We start from the raw sequence: 9,356 nt of genomic DNA on the forward strand, positions 1-9,356 counted from the left end.
ATTGAGTGAGTGAATTAGTGTGACATTAATGACAAATAAGTGTGTGAATTCTAAATTGCGCGGTTTAGAACGCATATTAGCATAAAAGTTATGTCACAAAAGAAGCATGTACGTCACTTATCCTAGTGTGCTTGAGATGCTTTAAGTGAACTTGTAAAGTAAAACAAGCATTAAAGAAGCATGAGAGCATTCAAGCTATAAGCATATGGATGCATATGATCATGAAATACAATGCATTAAGGTAAATGCACAACATCATCCATCAAGAGGTTGCCTAATCAAAGAATAGGGTTCAAATCACATGGTGGCTAGCTACACCATGCAATTCAAAAGAGTCACAAGTTCGAAGGCAATTCTCATCACTTGGTATTTTTCAAAAGGTAAGCATGAAAGAGTCAAAATCAAGTAGCAAATTATAACCTCAATCATAGAATCCAACAAAGATTATCTAAAAATATTCATGCTAAAATAGCATTTAGGCAAAAAAGGGGCAGCAATGCATAGTAAACAAAGTCAATAATCCAACACTTATAATGAAAAGAGAGAAAATAAAATGAAAACTAAACTAAAACTAACTAATTAACTAACCAACTAACTAATTAACTAACTAAAATAAATGGTTATCAATGGTGTTTGGAAGTGTTGGATGAGGTGTAGAAGAAGGGAAGAAGAACGGAGAAGGAAAGAAATGGAAAGAGGAGAAGAAAAGAAATGTAGTGAAGGAAGGGCATCCATGCGTACGTGCGCATGGCACGCGCGCGCGGGTGGTGGTGTAATGGACGTGACGCGTACGCATATAGGGTGCGTCCACATTGATGGATTATTCCGAGAGTAGCACGTATGCGGTAAGTGCGCGTACGCGCGAGTGGGTTTGTGCCAAAGGCACAACGTTGGCGCAACGTGGGCATGACTCTCTGAAAAATGTACCATGAGTGCAGATGAGCGATTGGCGTGCGCGCGCACAGTGCGCCTGCGCGTCAATCCGCAAGTTGCCAAAAGGGCGCGTACGCGCCAGGTGCGTGTACGCACGAATTGGTTTGTGTCTTAGGCCCAATTTTCGCACAGTGCAGGCCTAACTCTCGGGTTTTTGGCTGGGGGTGGAATTTGTGCATCCGCGTGTACGCGTACATGGCGCGTCCGCGTAGGTTGGCGAAAATGCTTGATGCACGCGTACGCGTGCAGTACGCATATGCGTGGATGGTGCTCTATTTTTCAAAAATTTTCTATGTTTTTGCACTAATCTAAGCATTCTAAACCTCCAAACAACTACCAAAACACCATAAAACCTTATTTAATATATTAAACTACCAATTATACTCAACAAATCAACCAAAAACATGAATTGAAACTAATTACTAATATGTGCAAAAAGATAAAATGAGAAGAAGTTATCATGGTAGGGTGTCTCCCACCTATCACTTTTGTTTATTGTCCTTAAGTTGGACTTATGGGGAGCTCCTCATCAAGGTGGCTTGTGCTTGAAGTTATCCTTGAGCATCCACCAATGCTTGGTTCTCCATTGTGCCCCAAGATTCCCTATTTGTTGCACCAAGTGTTGATGGAGTTCTTCACAAGCTTGGGTGAGAACTAAATTTTAGTTTAGTACACTTTATACCAAACACAAACTTTCAATCTTTTTATTACCTCCAGAAAGTGAGGATACAAGAGACTGAATTTTAGTCTAATACACTTTATACTAAACACAGTATAGAGATTTAATTTAATGTTTGTCTCTCTATCTCACTATCTCCGTCTCAGTCTCAATATTAAAATTGAATTAAATTCATTAAAAATTGAATTTTAGTTTGAATTGAATTTCAGTATTTAAAATGAATTAATAAAATTATATAATTAAATTGAATTAAAATATTTAAATTGTTTCTTAAATAAATTGAAATTTTATAATCGATAATTTTATCCTTTATTAATGTAACATTATATTTAATAAGAGTAAATTATCATTTTTGTCCTCAACGTATAGGGTAAGTCTCAAAGTTATTCCTTACGTTTGAATCGTCCTATTTAAGTCCCTAACGTTTCAAAATTGACTCAATGTTGTCCTGCCGTTAGGAATCTGTTAAGAAAATTGACAGCGGGACAAAATTGAGACGATTTTGAAACCTTAGAGACTTAAATAGGACGAAAACGTTGGGGACAAAAATGATACATAGAAATAAATTTTAATTTTATCCTTCACCAATATCAATCTTTTATGGTACATAGTATTCAATTATTTTTTAATTACATTTAAGTAAATTACACTTAATCACATTACTTTGATTCTAAATAAATTTATTTTTTTATAATTTTACTCTTAAAGATTTTACTCATTATGAAATATTTGTGAAATGACTAGAATTACATTACTTTATTGTATATGTATTATTTTTTTCCCACAAATTTATGTACTAGTCATTTTACAAATATTTTATGATAAGTAAACATTTTTAAGAGTAAAAATTATAAAAAAATAAATTTATTTAGAATAAAATTAATGTGATTAAGTGTAATTTATTTAAATGTGATTAAAAAATAATTAAATAACTATGTATCGTAAAAATTTGATATTATTGAAGGATAAAATTAAAATTTATTTCTATGTATCATTTTTGTCCCCAACATATCCATCCTATTTAAGTCCTAACGTTTCAAAATCGTCTTAATTTTGTCCCGCCGTCAATTCTGTTAACAGATTTTTAATAGCAAAACAACATTGAGTCAATTTTAAAACGTTAAGGACTTAAATAGGACGATTCAAACGTTAGGGACAACTTTGAGACTTATCCCAAATGTTAGAGACAAAAAGAATATTTTACTCTATTTAATAATAAATATATTTACTCATTAAATTATATAAAATAATTTAAAAATTTATTTCTTAACTAAAATTTGTTTGCCTCTTAAAAAAATAAAAAATTATTTTGCATTCTTATAAAGTAAAAGACTGAAATCAAAGTCTACAATTAAACAATGAGTGAACATAAAATAAGATAAATTATCTACTAACAACTTGCACATATTTAATTCAAAGTTTAATAAAAGATACATAAGATTCAGAAATCTAAATTTTATAATATAAACATTCATATGCAAGTAGCAATAATTTCATCTGAAAAAAATAAAAGCACATTTGGAATCATATGGTGTGCTCAAAAAGTCAGAATCGTCAAGCATATGGTTTTACACCAGTTGATCAAATCAAATATTATTTTTTTCCTAAAACAAAGAAAAAGCTAAGCATATTCTTCTACCATCAAAACTTTAATTAAATCATGACCCATTTTTTTCTTCCTATAAAAAAACTGTTTTCTTTTTCTTTTCCTTAAAAAAATAAATTTTGTTCAGTTCCTTAATTATTATAACCAAAAAAAGGAAAAATCAGCAAGTTGGGGTATGTGAGGAATTTTATGATACTATTCAAAAGCAGAAAATTTATATTATAAAAATATTTTAAATATTTCATGATTTAAAAAAGAATAAAGTATCGTTTTTATCTCTAATATTTAGGATAAGTTCTATTTATATTTCTAACGTTTAAATCGTCTTATTTGTATCCCTAACGTTTATAAAAGTAATTCGATGTTATCTTGCCATCAATTACATATCATGAACTAATAAGCTTTATTTGGAGTTAGAATACTAATGTTTGAGATATAACTTATGACCCACTCTAGATAATAGTTCATCAAAAATTGAAACTAATCCATACAATATTTATTATTCAACTTTTTAAGGACATAATTAAACCTGAACATAAATATTGGGTACAATATTGAAATTAAACACATCCAAGTGAGACCTAATTGAGAATGAATATATCTAAGTAAGAATAATTGAAAAATACAATCTGATTTGTTAATATAATTATCGGCAGAATAACATTGAATCACTTTTATAAACATTAAGAATACAAATATAACGACTTAAATGTTAGGAATAATAGGACTTACACCAAATATTAGGGGACAAAAATAATACTTACTCTTTAAAAAAATTCTAATGGTATAAAATTTCAAATCAGGCTTAATTAAATAAGATTGTATTTTGAGAGAAAATAATAGAAATGAATTGAATTTTTTTAAAATTAATTAAATTTTTTTTGTATTTTTAACACTGGAATTTAATTCGGTTCCTACTAAAAAATTTCAAAGATCCGGTTAAAGTGCTTGTTTGGGTGCCATTATTTTGATTAAAAAAAATCTTTTTTAATGAAAAAAGATTTTTTATTTTTTAGCGTTTTTTATAATTTCTAGTAGTAAAAGTAAAAGCATCAGAAAAAAAACATCTTTTTTGAGAAGCTGTAATTTATATTTTTAAATAAAAAGTATTTTTATATTGTTATACCCAAACATAATTGATAGATAAAAAGTTCTTTTTGTATGAGATATCCAAACATAAAATTATTTTTAGTGCTTGTTTGGGCACCATTATTTTGATAAAAAAGATCTTTTTCGATGAAATTTTTTTTATTTTTTAGCATGTTTGGCAAATTCTAGTAGTAAAAGTAAAAACACTAGAAAAATAAGAAAATATCTTTTTTGAGAAGTTGTAATTTACATCTTTTTTTAAAAGATTTTTTTTCCTAAAAAAAAGATGTTTTTCATGTAATAAATAAACAAAAAAGTATTTTTATATCGTTATACCCAAACATAATTGATAAATAAAAAGATCTTTTTGGATGAGATATCCAAACATAAATTACTTTTATTTTTCCATAAGATTTTTTAAAAAAAGATAACTAAAAAAAATTTTTTTTAGAAGTTCTCCCAAATAAATCCAAAGAATGAACTAGAAGTTAAAACCCTAAAAATACATATTGTTTTAGTCTCTTAATTATTTATGAGATTAATTGATTTAATTTCTTAAATTACCCATAACATTAATTTAACTCTTAAAAAATGTGTATTATTATTATAAAAAGTAAATTAATGTTGCGAAATTTATTCCAGCATATTTCTAGCTATGTATAAATTTTTTGAGATTTATATCGGTTATTACCAGGTTCTGAAATTCGAATTAATCATTAAACTATCTTAATTATTGGTTTATTAGTTCAATTGGTTCAACAGAAAAAATTATTTTATAATAAAATAATAAATAAAAAAATATATAATAATATTATAGTATAATTATAATCTAATATAAATTTTAAAATATTTTTTAAATTTAAAGCACTATATCAAATATTATCAACCAAAATTTTATAAGCTTTAATCAAATACAAACTTAAAAATTAAATAACACAAAAAATATCTAAATATAAAATAACAACATAAAAATTGGTCATAATATTAACAATTTAATATCTATTATATTACTATTAAAATTTTCAATACAATCACAAACTAAGCAGTTAAACCCAAAGTATAAATAAAGCACAACATAATTGTTCATACCTTGACTCTATTAAGACTCAAGTCCAAATGAAAGGTCTAATCCAAAGATTGGTCCTCATTCGACACCGACCTTCTCTCAAGAAGTCAGATCTAACTATGACTTGCTCCAAAGAAGTCGGGGGTGAAGATTAGTTGGCAGATCACACTTATTTAAATAAGTAACTACCCCTAAAATCTCTTAACCCACTTCCAGGAGGCATATCCCAACTTTCCTAAGATAAAGGGATGGTTATCCTCCTTAAAAGGTGGAACTACTTCAACGGTGGTTATTGGTTCACCACTATAAATACACTGACACCTTCAGGTATCATTAAGTTCCAATACTCTCTAAAACTTACTTAGACCCTTGCTGACTTAGGCATCGGAGTATCTTTGTAGGTACCACCCCCCATTCTCTCTCGTGCATAAGTCGGAAGGAGGCTCCCAGGCATGAATCCGCTCGAAGGCTTCTTCCATTAAACGATCGAGCCAACCTAACAAGTCTAGCCCACTAATCTCCAATTACCCATCATAACAATAATATTCCAACATTCCAACATCACATCACTATGCAAAAAAAAGCACAAAACAGAACCAAAACTTGGGTTGGTCGAGTGGTCAGCTCACTCGTCCGCTTAAGCAAGTGTCGGGAATTCGAATCCTGCCTTGTGCATGCAGCAATCCGTTGGCCAGCGGCAGACCCTTAAATGAAGCTCAGATCCGCGACGGATTAGTTCTTAACCTGTCGAGTTAGAGAATACCGTTTAGGTAAACAAAAAAAAAAGCACAAAACAGTAGCACATAACAACCAGACCTAATCAATAATTAATCATTAAATAAAAATACAAAAGATTCAATAATCTTTCAACATACAATGCCAAAAATAAGTCAATGATGAACTAATGAAGAGTTTCTTTTTTTTTATTCTATTCAAGTTGTAGGGAACAGAATCAATAGAGTAATACTCTTAGAATAGTCTTCTTTCTTAATTCTTATTTACCTCTAATTCTATGTTTAACTTTCTTTACTGTCCTATTATACATTTCAACGTTTTTGTCAACAAAATCTAATTAAATTAGCCTAAATCAAAGAAAAATACTCACACAATGTATGCATAAATTATACACTTTTTTTTTACGTTCCTTCTTCGCACGTTTCCTTATCATCATATTTTGTTATTGCTGTTATTATTTTGATTTTTTGTTTTATTTTTTCTCTTCCTCTTCTTTTAGTTATTAAAATATTTTTATTTCTTTTTTTTTTGTTTGATTTTTTCTCTTTTTCTTGTTTTAATTTTTATTAAGAAGATAAAATAAGAAGAATTATGAGTAAGTAAAATAAGAAGAAAAAAAATGATGTTGAAAAAGAGGATAAGGGATTTTGAATTGAGTAGAATTTATCCAAAAAAATTGCATCGAAATTTTTTAACCATAATACAAAAAATTTCTCAATTTTGATACCAAAATTTCTTAATTGTGACACAGATTTTCGTTAAGACGGTGGAATAAGAAAAATTATGAGAATGTGAAACAAGATTATGATGATGAAGGAGGAGGAGGAAGGAAAATTTTGAATTGTGTAAAATTTATTAAAAATAAATCATACTTTTAACCATGATACAGAAAGTTTTTAAATTCTAATATCAAAATTTTTTTAACGGTAACATGTTCTTGTTAAGAGGGTGAAACAAGAAGAATTATGAGAATGTAAAATAAAAAGAAAAAAAGGATAATGAAGAAGAAGAGAAAGAGAAAGACGAATTTTGAGGGTTGTAGAATTTATTAAAAAATAGTATCAAAATTTTTAACTGTAACACAGGAAGTTTTTTTATTTTGATAGTGAAATTTTTTAAGTGTGGCACAAAAGGTTTTTAATTAATTTTTTTTATCATTGAACTAATTGAGTGGTATTGAACTCATATATAAAAGGTCTAACCATTCTTATGTTATTTGTAACAAATTATATTTGTGGTTTCAAATCACATTTGAATGTATTTTGTTGGTAGAGTAATTTAAGATTTGAATTTGTTGTTCTTTAAAATAAAATTATCATTTATAATAAATTTCGGTGTCACTTTTAATAGATTTTTTGTATCATTAACTAAAAATTTTTGAATTATTTTTTTATTATTACACTAATTATGTGATATTGAATTAAGAAAAAAATTAAAAGAAAGAAGAGGTGACAAAGGAAAAGGAAATGATGATGATCATAATATAATAATAATGAAGGTAGAGTAAGAAGAAGAGATAAAAGAGCCAGTATATAAATTTGACTTGGTTGAATTTAGTTAAAATAAAATTGTTATCTAACATTTCTGTAACCTTAAAATCTCAAGCTCCCTATGTCCCGTAATTTTGTTTCATTCATAAAAAAGAAAAGATATTTCTTAAGAACTTAAAATTTTATTGGTAAAAAATTTAATTTAATTTTTATTGGTCAAAAAATTAATTTTTTCTCTTAATATATTAAAAATTCTACGTTACATAAACATTCACCGTCAACCAAATACTTACCATTAGAATCTAGAGCTTTTAAATTCGTATCACGTTTAAAAAAAAAAAAAAACTAATACTAGGTTTTAAAAACTGTTGATTTTCTTTTATAGTATTTTTCACATTAGTAATACCCTACCGTTGAGTTGTATATAACCTATGTACCTATCAGAAAAACTAATACTAGGTTTTCAAACTGTTGATTTTCTTTATATGTATTTTCACATTGAGTAAAGATCCAATTTGGTCCTTGTCCATTTTTACGAAGGACAAAGCGATTCCTATCTAAAAAAAAGGGACACTTTGACCCTCAACCTTTATTTTGGTACAATACGTTCCTCTGTTAAAAAATTTATTAAATAATAATAAAAATTTGTAGGAGTTTATTTGTATTTTGTGGAAGTTTTAAACCCCCACAAAAATATTTTTAACAATATAACTAATACACTACTACCATTATCTTTTTTATCCTCATTATTATCACTCTACTTCTATTATTTTATTGTGTTAACTATATTTTATCATCATCATTATCTTATATCGCATATCACCAATACCCTATTATCAACATTAAAGTTCTCTTCTTCATTTCTATTCCATGTTATTTTTTCCTTTAAAAGGTATATACTATAATTATTTATACTATAATTATTTCTCATTTCTTATTCCATGTTAACCACCAAAACGTCCCGAATTTTTAAACGCTGACAAAATACACCCGAATTTTATTATCGACAAAATGCCTTTAATAATTTAAAACGCAAAAAAAAATGCCCAACAGTAAATATATATTTTCAAAAATACCTTAGAGATTGAATTTTGATGTAATTTTTTGCAAGCATCATTAGAAAAATGAGATATTATTATTCTTAAAATTTGATAATTTTTTACTAAGTATATATTTTGTTTGTAATTTTTTAAAAGTATTATGGGTTATTAACAAAAAATTATAAAAAATGATATACTTAACGAAAAATCACCAAATTTTAATATAATAATATCTCATTTTCTAATAATTCTTGCAAAAAATCATATCAAAATTCAATTTCTATATATTTTTTGAGAAATACATATTTTAATGTTAGATAATCTTGCAAAAAAGTTAACATTAAATATGTATTTCTCAAAAAATACTTTAAAGATTGAATTTTGATATGATTTTTTGTAAGCATGATTAAAAATATAAGATATTATTATTTTTAAAATTTGATGTTTTTTGTTAAGTATATATTTTTTTGTGATTTTTAAAAGTTATTGGTTGTTAACAAAATAAATTATAAAAAATATATATAATTAACAAAAAATTACCAATTTTAAGAATAAAATATCTCATTTTTATAATCATGCTTACAAAAAATTACATCAAAATTCAATCTCTAAGGTATTTTTTAAAAAATATATTTATTGTGGGTATTTTGTTATGTTTTTAAATTATTTAAAAATATTTTTGTCGATAGTAAAATTTAGGGATATTTTTGTCAGCGTC

This window comes from Arachis stenosperma, chromosome 5, assembly GCF_014773155.1.
Source record: "Arachis stenosperma cultivar V10309 chromosome 5, arast.V10309.gnm1.PFL2, whole genome shotgun sequence".
NCBI lineage: Eukaryota > Viridiplantae > Streptophyta > Magnoliopsida > Fabales > Fabaceae > Arachis > Arachis stenosperma.